The following is a 14,323-nucleotide window of genomic DNA, read 5'->3' on the forward strand; positions in this document are numbered from 1 at the left end:
TTAAGACCATATAGAAGAAAATGAATGCAATTACCTATCACAACTGTATCACTCTGAGGGTTATAAGATTATTATGTTTGGTCTTTAAACTTAGATTCAAATGAATTCTTCCTGACAACAAGCCTGGCTTAGTCAAGGGAGTAGCTGAGCAAATTGCAAAATTCTCGCACATGGGAACAAAGGGCAAGTGCATCTGTGTTGATAGTAAATAGACCTGCCAGCTCCAAGCTTTTCGTGCACAAGAGAAAAGAGAGAGAGCAAAAGAGCAGCAGTTGGTGTGATCAGCAGAGAGAAGAGGCGACAGGTTCTTTACGAGATACCAAAGCCATGTCCGGCAGGGAGATGGTTTCTAGCTGAAGGGATGCACTCTGTGCAGCCATTTAAGGAATCTAGCAGATTCATCCTGGCATGACCAATGGGAGGAAGAATCTTTGGAGCAGGCATTACTATTAGTAGTGGATTTGGAAAGTTCTCTGAAAACACTCTGAAAACTGAGGGAAAGCTCTTTGAAGTTACTATTCAGTGAAATGGGAAAATGTAAAACCATTGGCAGCTGGACGTGACTCTGGACTGTTTGCTGTAAGGATTGTAATTCTGTGGAGAGTGTGATGTGTGATAAGTATACAATAAGTATGTTCCTTTTTGTAGTTTAAAAGATTAGTTGCCTATAAAAATAATATTTCATTGACAGTATTTTTAGTCATTTGTTGCAGTAAAAGTCTTAAGAAGTGAAAGCTTGCTGTGCACAAAAGGAAAATACTGCAGATGTTGAAAATCTGAAATAAGAACACAAAATGCTGGAAAAATCAGGCAAAATCTGTGAAGAGAAACAAAGTTAATATTTCAGGTCGGCAACCTTGCATGACAGCTTGTTGAGTTAGCAATTTCAGCTATTAACTGGCAGTTTGAATTTCTTTTCAAACCTTATTGCCTCCACTGGGATCAAAAAACCATGCTCCTGAATATCTTTTCAACCCGTTGTATTAAAGTTGCTGATGCTTTGATGAGAATTTGTAGGAATTTTCATGAGAGATTTATAAGTATCACTTGTAGACAATCTATAAACTCTACCTCGCATTTCCAAGTTTTAAAACAATGCTGCTGGTTAAAACTGACGTGAATTTGGATGACTTCCAGTCTGGAATGATAATCAAACGTGTGGTTGAAAGCCATTGTGGCATCAAATATTGGAGTTGGTTTTGAGTAATGATTATAATGCAATGTGTTTAATGTTATAACCATAGTTCACCCTTCAGGACACAATTAAATCCGGCAATAAGAGTAGCATGTTTAAATTGTTTAATAGCTTGTTTAGATTGTTTTATATAATGAAGCTTTTATGATAAGTAACTGGGCTTTCTGTTTCCGCTGCGTTTTATTTTGAAGCTGACATGGAACAGTGTTTAAAACCTTCCTCTCAAAGGTGTTGTGTTTATGAAATGCTGTTTCTAGCTGGTGAAATCTTCTGTTAGAACACTGACCTTGTCTTCCCTTAAAATCAGATCATTTATTATTTTGAAGTGTTTCTACCATCTGAATTTTGATCCCAACAGACAATTAAATATCACAGATCTCTCTCTCCTTGACCTAATTTTTACAGACACCATCAATGGCTAAATTTCTCCTTAGTTTCCAAAGATGTGTAGGTTATCTGGGGTTCGGGAGTTATGGGGATAGAGCTGTTGGTAGGCCTAGGTAAGGATGCTCTTTCAGAGGGTCGGTGCAGACTTGATGGGCCGAATGGCTTCCTTCTGCTCTGTAGGAATTCTATGGTTCTATGATTCTAGTAGCTTCTTTTCATTTCTGCTGTTGCCATTTTCCGCTTCAAAAATCCCACCCCGTCCTTACTGAGGATCTCAGTCTACTCCAGCTCAACTTCCCCTTTGCTCCATGTTTAAAATCATTAGCATTGGTTTCCATTTTGCCCATAGCTCTGAGCCCACCAAACACATCAAAATTTCCTTTTTGAGTGCAACCACGGTGCACCGTCATGCTATATCGCCCTCTTTCTGTCATTTGACAAGGTTAAGCACTCCATTTTGTTTCACCATTAATCCTTAAAATATTCTGCATTGAAGCCCTTGAATCCATTCCCATTCTCAGATTCTCACTCAGGCTGAAGCTGACTGTGCACAACCTCAAAGTCCTGTTTGATCTTGAACTTCCAAACAACATCTTACCCATCAAAAGGACTACCAAAACTTATTTACAAAAGTTGCACATTTCCACTCTCACGTACCTTCCACAAATGGCCAATGACTCCAATGCTTTCTAAACTGATCTCTTGATTTCAATTACAGTTGAACTATAACCCTGCTCTTCTAGATCCAGCCTCTGTTGAACAACTCCTGCCTCTTCATCACCTTCAGTGGCAGAATCGCTTTACAATTTGATCCTACATTTAGAAATCTCTCCAACCCATCACCCCTCAACTCTTCTTAAAAATCCTCCTCAAAGCCTTTATTTTTTTTGACCACCTTTGCTTCTCTCCCTTCACTTTTCCTTTATTGCCGCTTGATACCTGTTTCTATGTGAAGTTCTTTGGGATACTTAGCTACATGATGGGTGGAATTCTCCGTCTAGTGATGCTGAAATCGTGAAACACGATTGGGCGGAGAATCGCGCGTGAGACGAAAACGAGGCCGTGCTGGGCGCCCGACGGATGCCATGCTCCAGTGCCTCGACAGCAGCGTGAATGCATTTCATGCCCCATACTGGCGTGAGCATGCAAATTGCACAGTAAACACCATTGGCATATCATTAACGGACCTGACCTGACAATTTCCGGGCCCCCTGCAGTGCTCCACCTCTGCCAGGAGGAATTATCGACGGCGAGATTCACTTGTGGTATTTAAAATGGGGAAACAGGTGCTGTGGCTGCTGAGGGAGAGAAAGGGAGTACAAAAACTGTCCAACATCGCTATAGTGAGCTGATAGTTGTGTCATAGGCAAGGGGCATCTGCCAGAGCCCGGGGGGAGTAGTGGGGGGCAGTCAGGAAGTGGGTCGTGGGTTGCAGTGGTCAGGCATGGACCACCATTGCGACAGCCTGTAAGGCAGCCATGTGGCTGCGCACGCCACTGACTGCTCATTGTAAACTTGGCACCTCGTGTTGTATGGGTGCCCAGGTACCCTCTGGCGTCCGCTGTCCCATCAACGGGATAGGTGTGTTCCAGCGCAATCACTGCCATCTACTTGGCTGGGATGAGGCTGTGTGGGGAGTAGAATGCTGACATGCAGCTCCTGCTTCTCAGTCTCTCTCGAGTGCTAATCCCAACCATGGCGAATCACACGCCAGCCTTTGTTGGAGTTCCACATGGTGCCTGTGCTCGCCCATTAGGATGCCCCAAATCACTACAGGACTGGCGCCACCTTTGGGGCTGTGAAATTCATATGATTCAGTCCTGGCATCAGCACTTAGTCTCTGAAATGGAGAATTCTGACCCACTCCTTTGCCTTTTGCAACGTTACATTTGTTGTGAGTCTTGAAGTGAAACCACAGTCCTATTTGATCAAGCCATTGTTGGTTGAAGTGGGGCCATAGTATGTTGACATTCACTTAGCTGGTTGATCAGAAAAGCACAGCGCTTTCTCACTTACCATACATTGCCTATTATACTGATGCAGATGGTGCTATTCCAATGGTCCACAATTTTTCTTTGGAGGCAATCATGTCTCCTGCAGTGGAACAGACCCGGTGACAATTAGGATGATCGTGCCCCCCCGCAACCACCCCGGCCCTCAACCCCACCCCCTCCCCACCCCCTACCTAACTCCTCTCCCCTCCCCCAGTGCTCTCAGTGTTGCTCAATGTGTCTGGCCCCCCTAGCTCTACCACTACGTCTCAGTGTTTTCTCAGGTTATACATCTGAGGTGGAGACAGTAAGATGCTTATCTCGTCCCGGGGCCTTCGATGCCCATGGCGGGTGTCCTCTGGGGGCTGGAGAGTCTCGCTCACTTGTCGACAGCACATGCACAGCTGTGCCGCCCTGTCCCGTATGCTACCCCGAGGCGCGGCCTCATCAGAAGGGTGGAACTTGTGAGTGCTGGTGGCCACCGTCACCACCCAGTGGGACGGGCCCGGGTTGGCACTCAGTGCCCCTCCTCCCAGTCAGTGTCCCTAGGGCCCTGGGGTTCACCTTGGGACAGAGGGGCAGCTGGTTTGGGCCTTGGCTGCCCCTGCATCATCTAGCTCTGCCAGCCCTGGTGGTTCCCCATAGTCCACACCATTGTGTCAACGTCCTCGGCGATGATCCTCAGTGACTGGATCACATTCCCCAGGGACTGGACCATTCTCTGCAGGGCCTCAGCCATGCCCACCTGCGACTCGGACAAGCTCCACAGTGCCTCGGCCATTCCCATCCAAGAGCAGGACATGTCCCGCAGAACCCATCAAGGTCGGCCTGGTACTGAGTGACATCCCCCAATGAGGCAGATATACAACCGAGACCCTCAGCCATGGCCGTTACTGACTGCGCAATGCCTTTGACACCTTCACTCGTGGTGCCGATGTCATGCATCAGGCTGTCCACTGCGGTCGCCACCCTAGCAGTGTAGGCTCCATGCCACTCATTACCGGCGCCATCTCCTGCACCCTGGGTTCCTCCAATCAGCCATGGATCTGCTGGAGTGACGCTGACATCTGCCTTTGAACGTTCAGGTTGGTCCCCATCAGCTCTGGATAACTCTGTACCAGAGGCTCAGCATCAGGCTGGGACCCAGCTGTGTCCAGGGATCCAGCAGACCTCCAACTGCTGTCTCTCCTGGGGGTTCCTGCCTCCACGAGATGTAGATCAGAAACAGTGTAGTGCTCACCAGATTGTGTTCCAGAAGCCTGACCACTAAAACTTCCCACGAGGTGTGTCTATCTGCACTGGTGGAGGGTTGGGATGACAGCTGTGCCGCGACTATAACAGTTGCATCCTCGGAGCTCTCCTCTGGGGCGTTATCCCTGAAGTCAGGAGAGGGTGCCTCCTGGGATGGGCCGGCGCTGTTGGCCACTGGACCTGCAGGAGAATGGACATGTGTTCAGTGGGAGGGATGGGTCAGTCAGTAAGGCAATCACCACTCACATTTGACAGGTCCTCCATATGGAGCCCGGTGGTTCCTCACCTCTGCGGCATCCGCAAGCCTCTGCGTTGGTGACCACCCTGTCCTCAGCCGCACCAGTCACCCCCAAGGCCTGCTCCTCGAACGAGATGAGGATTCTCCAGTCCGGCTCCCCACCGCCCGTATGGGGCCTCTCCCCCAATTAAGGGAGAGCTTTTCCTGAAGAGACACAGAAAGGGCATCATTAGCCACACGCATGGTTCACAGTTCTGGGGGGCTGGTGGGGGGGCTGTGAATGGAGGGTTAGGGTGGAGGGGGGTTTGAAGGGGTGGGTGGAGGGAGTGCTGATGGGGGAGGGAGATGGGGGAGGGTTGAGGTCACCTGGGGAGATGCTCCCTTGGCGGTTGGCGGGTGGGGCATTGTTGTCTACTCACTCGTGCTGCTCAGTATAGGTCGTTGACCTTTTTTCGACACTGGAGGCCAGTCTTCCTGGTCACATTTCCCGAGCTGACTGCTGCCACCACCTTGTCCCAGACAGCGCTGGCTGCCTTTTGGCTCACCCTCCGGGACCCTTGGGGGAACAGGACATCCCTCCTGGCCTCCACCGCGTCCAGGAGCCTCCACAGGTCAGCATCCCCGAATCTTGGGGCCGGTCTCCTCGGCGCCATTGTTGCGAGCTGGCTGGGGTTGGCTGAGCAAGTGCAGCCCAAGTGCTGCTCGACGTTGTTGACGGGGGGATGATAAGCGCGGTCCCGGCAAATCAGCTGGCGAGCCGACATTCAGGACGAGAAGCTCGCGAGGCCTCGTTAAGTGGACTAATTAACATTGAATAGTGCTGCTGGCCTCGCTGGGCGGAACCCAGAGGATTTGTGGCAATTCCCGCTTGCTACAGCACTTGGAAATTTTTTCCGGAGAATCGCACGCTTAGAATTTTTTTTTAGCACTGGGGAGCTGAACTCAGAAATCGGGCCACCACTTTCAAAGGGAGCTTGTGGGTCCCCCACACCCGCCGCCACCCATGGGAGTTGCCACACCCCCCCCCCATACATGGACACTACCCCACACCTCCCAAGTGAGGGCATCCGGCTAAGGGATCCCTGGGGTGCCCCCCTCTTCAGTCCCCCAAAGCCCCGTTACAGCACCCCCTCCCTTTGAGGACCTCCACCCATTACCCACCCAACCTCCCGAGGCCCGGCTTACCTGCCCTGCACTCCCCCACCTATAATCCCCCCTCCACCCTCATTTCATGGACCTGGCTCCCTGGCCCTTGGCAGTACCACCCACACTTGGATACCCTTGCACTGCCACCCTAGCACCCAGGCAGTGCTCCTGCTGGCTCGGCAGTGCCATCCAGGCACCTTGGCAGTGCCAGCTGGGCAGATGGACTCACAGGTCCTGTGAAAGATATTTCAGTAAATCAGATAAAAAACACTTCAGGGCCACACTTGTCCCACCCAGTAGTAATTATCGCCACATGATTCCTTGCCCAGAGGACCGGAGAATCACGCGGGCCCGGAATGACTGAAAGTAAAGTTGGAAGACTCAATGACCTATTTGCATCCACCTACTGGCAGGCGGACGTAAACCTCAATACCGACGCCAGCAGGCGGGCCAGGGATTCGGAGATTGGCGCCGTTTTCTCCCCGACGCTGGATTCTCCGCCTCAGCAGAAACTGGTGAGGCTACTGGCAGCGCGAGTTGGAGAATTATGCCCTCTGTAAGTCAAAGCACGTCTGTACAAATGATTGCCTGCCAACTTCATGTAACGACCTGAGTATTGTTTGAACTTGTTTCTGTCCTTGGGACAGATTTCTATTTTGAATTGGTTTTTGTTCCTCTCATGAATGTTGCGATATTTTCACCAGAAATATTATCTGATTTCTGAAATCTCTTTCACAGGATTGTGGTGATATACATCACTAAGTACACAAAGGGTTAATGTATATACACTACACCTAGCTAGACACTAGAGGTAGCACCAGAAACATGACACACAGACAGTCAACCAATCGGTCAGTAAGATGGGACACGACCAATGGGCATTCAAGATACACACAGCGGTGACACTACCACAGGAGGGCATTACACCAACCCATATATAAGGACACAGCACACATGCTCAGTCTCTTTCCAGTGGAGACACTCAGTGTGTACACAGGGTTGATTTGAAACACAACACACACACCACGTGGATTGTAGCAGACTGGTTTGTCAGTCTGAGTAGCTATAGCAGGATTAACAGTAGAGTCGAATCCAAGTAGGAGAATTGTTAACAGTTTAATAAACGTGTTAAAGCTATCTCCAAGTCTGAACCTTCCTTTGTCAGAGTGCACATCAAGGAAGCAGCTTATGCTACGTCACGAGCATAACAAAACAAGGATCTGTGACTGAAGATCTTCTCAATATTCCTAGAACTGTGTTTTCAGCCTCCTCACATTCCGATGTTAATCTTTCTTCATGTCACGTTGCATTTTCCATTTTCTTTCTGGTTCCTCTTTTTCTTTAGGTTCTGTTTCCTTTCCATCAACCTCCTTCTTATTATTTTGTTGAAAGCCTGGGGATGAATTACTTTTAAGTTATCTTTTATCTGACTCTTTCCATTATTGTTATTTGTCTTTATTTCTCCTGGGCACAGTTAGGGAAATTATTCTGCTTGAGTAATCCATGTGACTTTTCTCCCACTTGTCTTTTCTCATTTAATGTCTGCTTTGTTCAATTTTAGGTTTGTACTTTTCGGTTTATCTTCATGTCTCTCCAATCTGCCAAATCCCATGTCATGGGAAATTTGATATTTTCATATTATGTTCAACTGTGTTCTAATGCCATTTTTAATTTATTTGTCAGGCTTACTGAGGGCTGTTTCTGAACCACCTCCCACCAGCCATTTTGAAAGGATTTTATCTGGAAATGGCTACTCTTGAAAGAAAATGGCAATTAATGTTGTCTGGGGGTATTCCTCTGTCTCTAATCTGAACAGAGTCACTAACCTGTTTATTTTAATTTGGCTTACCACTTCCAATAGCCTTTAAGGCAGTTGGGTGTATGACTGATGTATTAAGCATCTGCGTATCCCAAGAATTAATTTCAGGTTGAATTTTCATGTACAAATAAAGCAGCTGAGTTTGGCATGGGTTAAAATTGACAAAATTGACAGGCTGTCAGAATGTCAGCTGCAATCTGCTGACTTCAACAGAGAGGTGGTATTAGAAGCTGTGCAGATGGAATAAGAACATTACCAAGAGATATTGATAGATTTGGTGAATAGACAAAACTAGAGCAGATCTTAGAATCCCTACAGTGCAGAAGGAGGCCATTTGTCCCGTCACGTTTGCACTGATCCTGCGAAAGAGCACCGACCTAGGCTCCTGCCCTATCCCCATAACCCCACCTAACATTTTGGACACTATGAGCAAATATAGCTTGCCCAATCCACCTAACCTGTATATCTTTGGACTGTGGGATGAAGCCGGAGCACCTGGAGGAAACCCACATAGACACAGGGAAAACGTGCAAACTCCACACAAACAGTCACCTAAGGTCAGAATCAAATCCAGTTCCTTGGCACTGTGAGGCAGCAGTGCAAACCACTGTGCCACTGTGACTCCCATCAATTTCCATGCACGCAAATGAGAGTTCATCCAATTTGGACCTAAAAACAGCAGGACACTTTCTAAATGGTGAAAAGTGAGAAATAGTGGAAGTCCAAAAGAAAGTTGGGGTCCAGATATGTCAGTCATTAAAATAATGACTAGGTAAAGAAAATAATCAGAATTTGTATCTGGAGAAAGGGTTTGAAGGTATGCTACAGGAATATGAAGATTAGACGACACCTGGAGTGCTGTAAGCAGTTCGAGAACAAAGAACAAAGAAAATTACAGCACAGGAACAGGCCCTTCGGCCTTCCCAGCCTGCGCCAATCCAGATCCTTTATCTAAACCTGTCACCCATTTTCTAGGTACTACACGTCACAAAGAACATATTGGCCTTGATGCGACGGCAATGTAGATTCACCAGAATGGTATTTAAACTACAAAGTTAATAGAGATTACACAAGGCTATAGGAGATGGTTGTATTTCTGAGAATTTAGAGGATTAAAGGGTGGTTTGATTGACGTTTTCAAGATATCATAGAATACTTACTAGAAGGCCATTTGGCCCATTGAGGCCCACTGATCCTCTGAAAGGGCACTCCATCTATACTTGTGAATCCACCTAACACGTACATCTTTGCACTGTGGGAGGAAACCGGAGCACCCGGAGGAAACACATGCAGACATGGGGAGAAGGTGCAAATGCCACACAGACACCCAAGGCCGGAATTGAACCCGGGTTCCTGGTACTGTGAGGCAGCAGTGCTAACCGCAGTACCATCATGTCCCCCTCATAGTGCGACCTTAAGATATTAAGGGGAGCAGATAAGCTAGATAGAAATAACCTATTTCTCCTGTTTGGGAAGGTCTAGGTCTCGGTCGCATCATGCAAAATGTACAACCAAACCTTTCAGGACCGACATCAGAAAACATTTCTACACGTAAAATGTGGCAGATATTGAGCACACTCTTCTGCAAATGATAATTGGTGTTGGACCATTTGCCAACTTTAAATCTAAGATTGATGGAGTTTTGTTACTCAAAGGCATTAAGTAATATGGAGCAAAAGTGGGTATGTAGAATTAGGTCACTGATTAGCCATGATCTCATTAAAAGGTGGAACAGACTTGAGGAGCTAAATGGCCTCTTTCCTGTTTCGATGTATTTGTTTATACTCTGCATATCACTGCCATGGATTACCTTGTGTGTGAGTCAACCCCTTGGGAGAATTGGATTGTTATTCAGCATATATTAATCACTCAATAGGGCCATATTAACATGGATGTACCTTTGGACCCATGGTTTCTTGGACTCCCTGAAACTTTCTGGGGTAAACATGGCGAATACACACAAGTGAAAGAGGATGAAGCAATCTCCGAGAAATATAAAAAGTAAAAGTGATCACTCCTCATAATTGTGTTCTGATCTGCTCCGGGAAAAATGCTCATCATACATTTTGGAGGTGTCATTTACACGGGGAAGTTTGGAGGTCTTGTCTGTGCTTTGGAGCTCTAGTTATTTGATCAGCATGGCTGCTGCTTACTAGTCCTTAGATTGGATCTCAGATGAAGACCAAGATGGCCAGCAGCAGTCTGCTATACCATAGACCTGTAGCTCCACAGAAAGTGGGAAATAGCAGAGAAGTTCAGCTTGCAGGAGGCCAATCACCTCTGAAGGCAGATGATAAGCTCCCACAACAAGTCTGACACTAACGCTTCAGAAGAATTTGGGTGTAATGTTAGGCCATGACAGACATTTGCAACTCGCTGAAGCAAGTGGAACTGGTGACCTGGACTTTCACATTTCTCCTTTGGTTCCCATCAATTAATGTGGCACCATCCATTTTGGTCTCCTCTCTAGCTTCTTCTAATATATTCCTTATAACTACCATTGTTTTTGTCTTCACGCTCAAGCCATATTCTACACTTTTAGGTTTTACTTGATCAATGATATCCTGTAGGGCCTCTTCTGATTCTGCAAGAAGTTATGAGTTGTTGACGTCCTGAATGTTTTACTCATGCCTCCAATATTTACTCCTGGAGCACCTCTGATCCTCTGAAAATGATTCCAGTGTTTTCTTTTGCATGTTTTGCAGTACTTCTACATCCTTTTTACAACATGGAGGCTAACATTGCTCACAGTACTCGATATGTTTTCACCAAACTTCTATACAACTTTAACATTCTTTTTCAATTTTCTCCTCCCAGAAATAAAACCCAGTGCTGTTTGCATTTTTATGACCTCATCCACTGCCGTGCTATTTTGAATGATCTTTAAACCTGCACCCCAGGCCTCTCTCTGTTCCACTAGCCTATTTCGACCTGTATTTTCCAAGGACATATGAATTAGGAGCAGGAGTATACATGGCCTTCTTGCCTCCTGCCGAGCTGTTCCACCTCAGACTTAAATATATTGCAGTTAATTTGCCGATTATATGCCTATTTTACAAGATTATTAGTGGCTTCCTGTTTTTTTGTCATATAACAGTAATAGTTCTGTGAAAAGTATACCCTGCAGTTTCATAGAAATCATAGAAAATTTGGTGATATCGACAAATTTTGAAATTGTACTTATAACGTCCTAGTCATAATTGTTCTGGGCTGGCCTGGGCTTGCAAAATCCTACCAACTGTCCTGGCTTGAGACAATTCACACCTCTTTAACCTGGGATTACCCCTTTCTCTGGATCTGTAAAGACTTAATTACCTGCAAATGCTCGCATTCAAAGTATCGTCTTGCATCATTGACTTTGTCTATATATATGTTTCTGGAACCCACCTCTTCATTCACCTGAGAAAGGAGCAGTGCTCCGAAAGCTAGTGATTTGAAACAAACCTGTTGGACTTTAACCTGGTGTTGTCAGACGTCTTACTGTGCTCACTCCAGTCCAACGCCGGCATCTCCACATCATAATTGTTCTTGTAAGTGGTGAAGAGCGATCTGAGCATTGATCCTTCTAGAACACCACTTCTCACGATTTGGTAATCTGAGAAACTACTTCTAATCCCAAAATCCATTACCTGCTTTTGAAGCCAACTTGCTATCCTTTCTACTACTTTTACCCAGAATCCCCAGTTTTGACCTTACCACGGCATCTATTTTGCGCTCCTTCAAGGTTTTTTAAAAAATCCAAATGCCTATTGTGTTAACCTTGTCTTGCCCTTTTTGTTATTGTTTCAAATTGTTCAATAAAATTGTCAAGCATGACCTCTTTTGGAATTCGTGTTGATTACTCTTGATTATGATTTAAGTGTCTAGATTTTTAAAAATTATATGTTTAAGTAAGGATTCCATTGCATTTCCCACCACCAATGATAAGCTAATTGGCTTGTAGTTCCCAGGTCTTGCATTATCTCTGGTTTTTAAATATCGGAATCACATTATCTTGTTTGTTTTCCCTCTGTTCCTATTCCTTCTTGGAGTTAATTTTTACGGACATGTAATCACATTTCCGCTATCTCTTCTTTTTCTCCTTTAGTTGCAGCAACATAAAATTAAATATAAACTGGGTGGCACCACTTCCGATGCAGCATAAGTGTATGAATCAGTCTCTCCACAGCATAATGGAAATTCAACATAAGTTAAATTATTATTTGGAGCAGAAGAGCATGATCCAAATGGTCTGACAGCAAATTTGTTGATTGAATAAAATGCAACGTGCAGGAAACACATTTTTGTTGCAATCTCCACAATGAACAATAATCATCTTTAGCCTTTACGTTCAGCGGCATTTTTAAAGTGATTTATGGGATGTGGGTGCTCCTGGCGAGACCAATATTTATTGCCCTTGAGAAGATGGTGGTGAGCTGTCTTCTTGAATTTCTGCAGTGCTGGCACGGTGATTAGCACTGCTCCCCCATGGCGCCAGGGACCCGGGTTCAATTCTGGCCTTGGGTCACTGTCTGTCTGGACTTTGCTCTTTCTCCCCGTGGTTTCCTCCGGGTGATCCGGTTTCCTCCCACAGTCCAAAGGTGTGCGGGTTAGGTGGATTGTCCATGATAAATTTCCGCTTAGTGACCAGAGATGTGCAGATAAGGTTATGGGGCTACAGGGGTAGGACGGAGTGGACGTGGGTAGATTGCTCTTTCAAAGGGTTGGTGCAGACTCGATGGGCCAAATGGCCTCCTTCTGCACTGCAGGGAATCTACGATACCGCTGTCTGAAAGGATGTTCCAGGATTTTGACTCAGCGACAGTGAAGGGGTGGCAATGTAATTCCAAGTCAGGATAGTACATGCCTAGAAGGGCAACTTCTAGGCAGTGGTGTTCCCATCTGTCTGTTGCCTTTGTCCTTCAAGATGGTAATGGATGTGGATTTGGTTGGTCCTGTCTAAGGAGCGTCTGTAAGTTCTTGCAGTGTATCTTGTAGATGTTGGCACTGTGTATTGATAGTGGAGGCAGCGAATGTTTGTGGTTGAGATGGCAATCAAGTGGGCTGTTTAGTCCTGGATGGTGTCGAGCTTCTTGAGTGTTGTTGGAGCTAAACCAGGCACGTGGAGAGTATTCCATCACACTCTTGACTTGTGCCGTGTAGATGGTGGACAGGCTTTGCAGAGACATGAAGATGAGTTGCACAAAGTACAAAGAAAAGTACAGCACAGGAACAGGCCCTTCTGCCCTCCAAGCCTGCGCCAGCCATGATGCCCATCTAAACTAAAATCTTCTACACTTCCTGGGTCCGTATCCCTCTATTCCTATCCTATTCATATATTTGTCAAGACGCCCCTTAAATGTTATTATTGTCCCTGCTTCCACCACCTCCTCTGACAGCGAGTTCCAGGCACCCACTACCCTCTGTGTAAAAAACTTACCTCTTACATCTCCTCTAAACCTTGACCCTTGCACCTTAAATCGATGCCCCCTGGTAATTGACCCTCTACCCTGGGGAAAAGCCTCTGACTATCCACTCTGTCTATGCCCCTCATGATTTTGTAGACCTCTATCAGGTCGCCCCTCAACCTCCGTTGTTCCAGTGAGAAAAAAACAAGTTTATTCAACCTCTCCTCATAGCTAATGCCCTCTATACCAGGCAACATCCTGGTAAATATCTTCTGCACCCTCTCCAAAGCCTCCAATCCTTCTGGTATTGGACACTATACTCCAAGTGTGGCCTATCGAAGGTTCTATCCAGCTGCAACATAATTCAATGCCCCGGCCAATGAAGGCAAGCATGCCGTATGCCTTCTTGACTACCTTCTCCACCTGTGTTGCCACGTTCAGTGACCTGTGGACCTGTACACCTAGATCTCTCTCACTGTCAATACTCTTGAGGGTTCTACCATTCACTGTGTGTTCCCTCCCTGTATTAGACCTTCCAAAATGCATTACCTCTCATTTGTCCGGATTAATCTCCATTTGCCATCTTTCCGCCCAAGTCTCCAAATGATCTAAATCCTGCTGTATCCTCGGACAGTCCTCATCGCTATCCGCAATTCCACCAACCGTTGTGTCTGCAAACTTACTAATCAGACCAGTTACATTTTACTCAAAATCATTTATATATACTACGAACAGCAATGGTCCCAGCACTGAACCCTGCCGAACACCACTAATCACAGCCCTTCAATCAGAAAAGCACCCTTCCATTGCTACACTCTGCCTTCTATGACCTAGCCAGTTCTGTATCTACCTTGCCAGCTCACCTCTGATCCTGTGTGACTTCACCTTTTGTACCAGTCTGCCATGAGG

The 14,323-nt window shown here is 46.2% G+C and overlaps 1 protein-coding gene across 23 annotated transcripts in view; it reads left to right on the forward strand.

Annotated features, from left to right (window-relative positions):
* The window catches only part of LOC140388298 (contactin-4-like), a 3,617,424-nt gene that overhangs the window by 349,007 nt on the left and 3,254,094 nt on the right, over positions 1 to 14,323 (forward strand). For 9 of the 23 annotated variants that reach the window (XM_072472202.1, XM_072472205.1, XM_072472203.1 and 6 more), the window contains exons 1-2: positions 259 to 630; positions 6,622 to 6,764. The exons of 3 other annotated variants lie outside the window; for them this stretch is intronic. The gene's annotated coding sequence lies outside the window, so the exon portion shown is untranslated. Of the gene's footprint in view, positions 1 to 257; positions 631 to 6,621; positions 6,765 to 14,323 lie in introns of those variants that run through there. 11 more of the 23 variants (XM_072472219.1, XM_072472224.1, XM_072472225.1 and 8 more) reach the window with 6 other exon arrangements.

This window comes from Scyliorhinus torazame, chromosome 13 (assembly GCF_047496885.1).
Source record: "Scyliorhinus torazame isolate Kashiwa2021f chromosome 13, sScyTor2.1, whole genome shotgun sequence".
Lineage (NCBI taxonomy): Eukaryota > Metazoa > Chordata > Chondrichthyes > Carcharhiniformes > Scyliorhinidae > Scyliorhinus > Scyliorhinus torazame.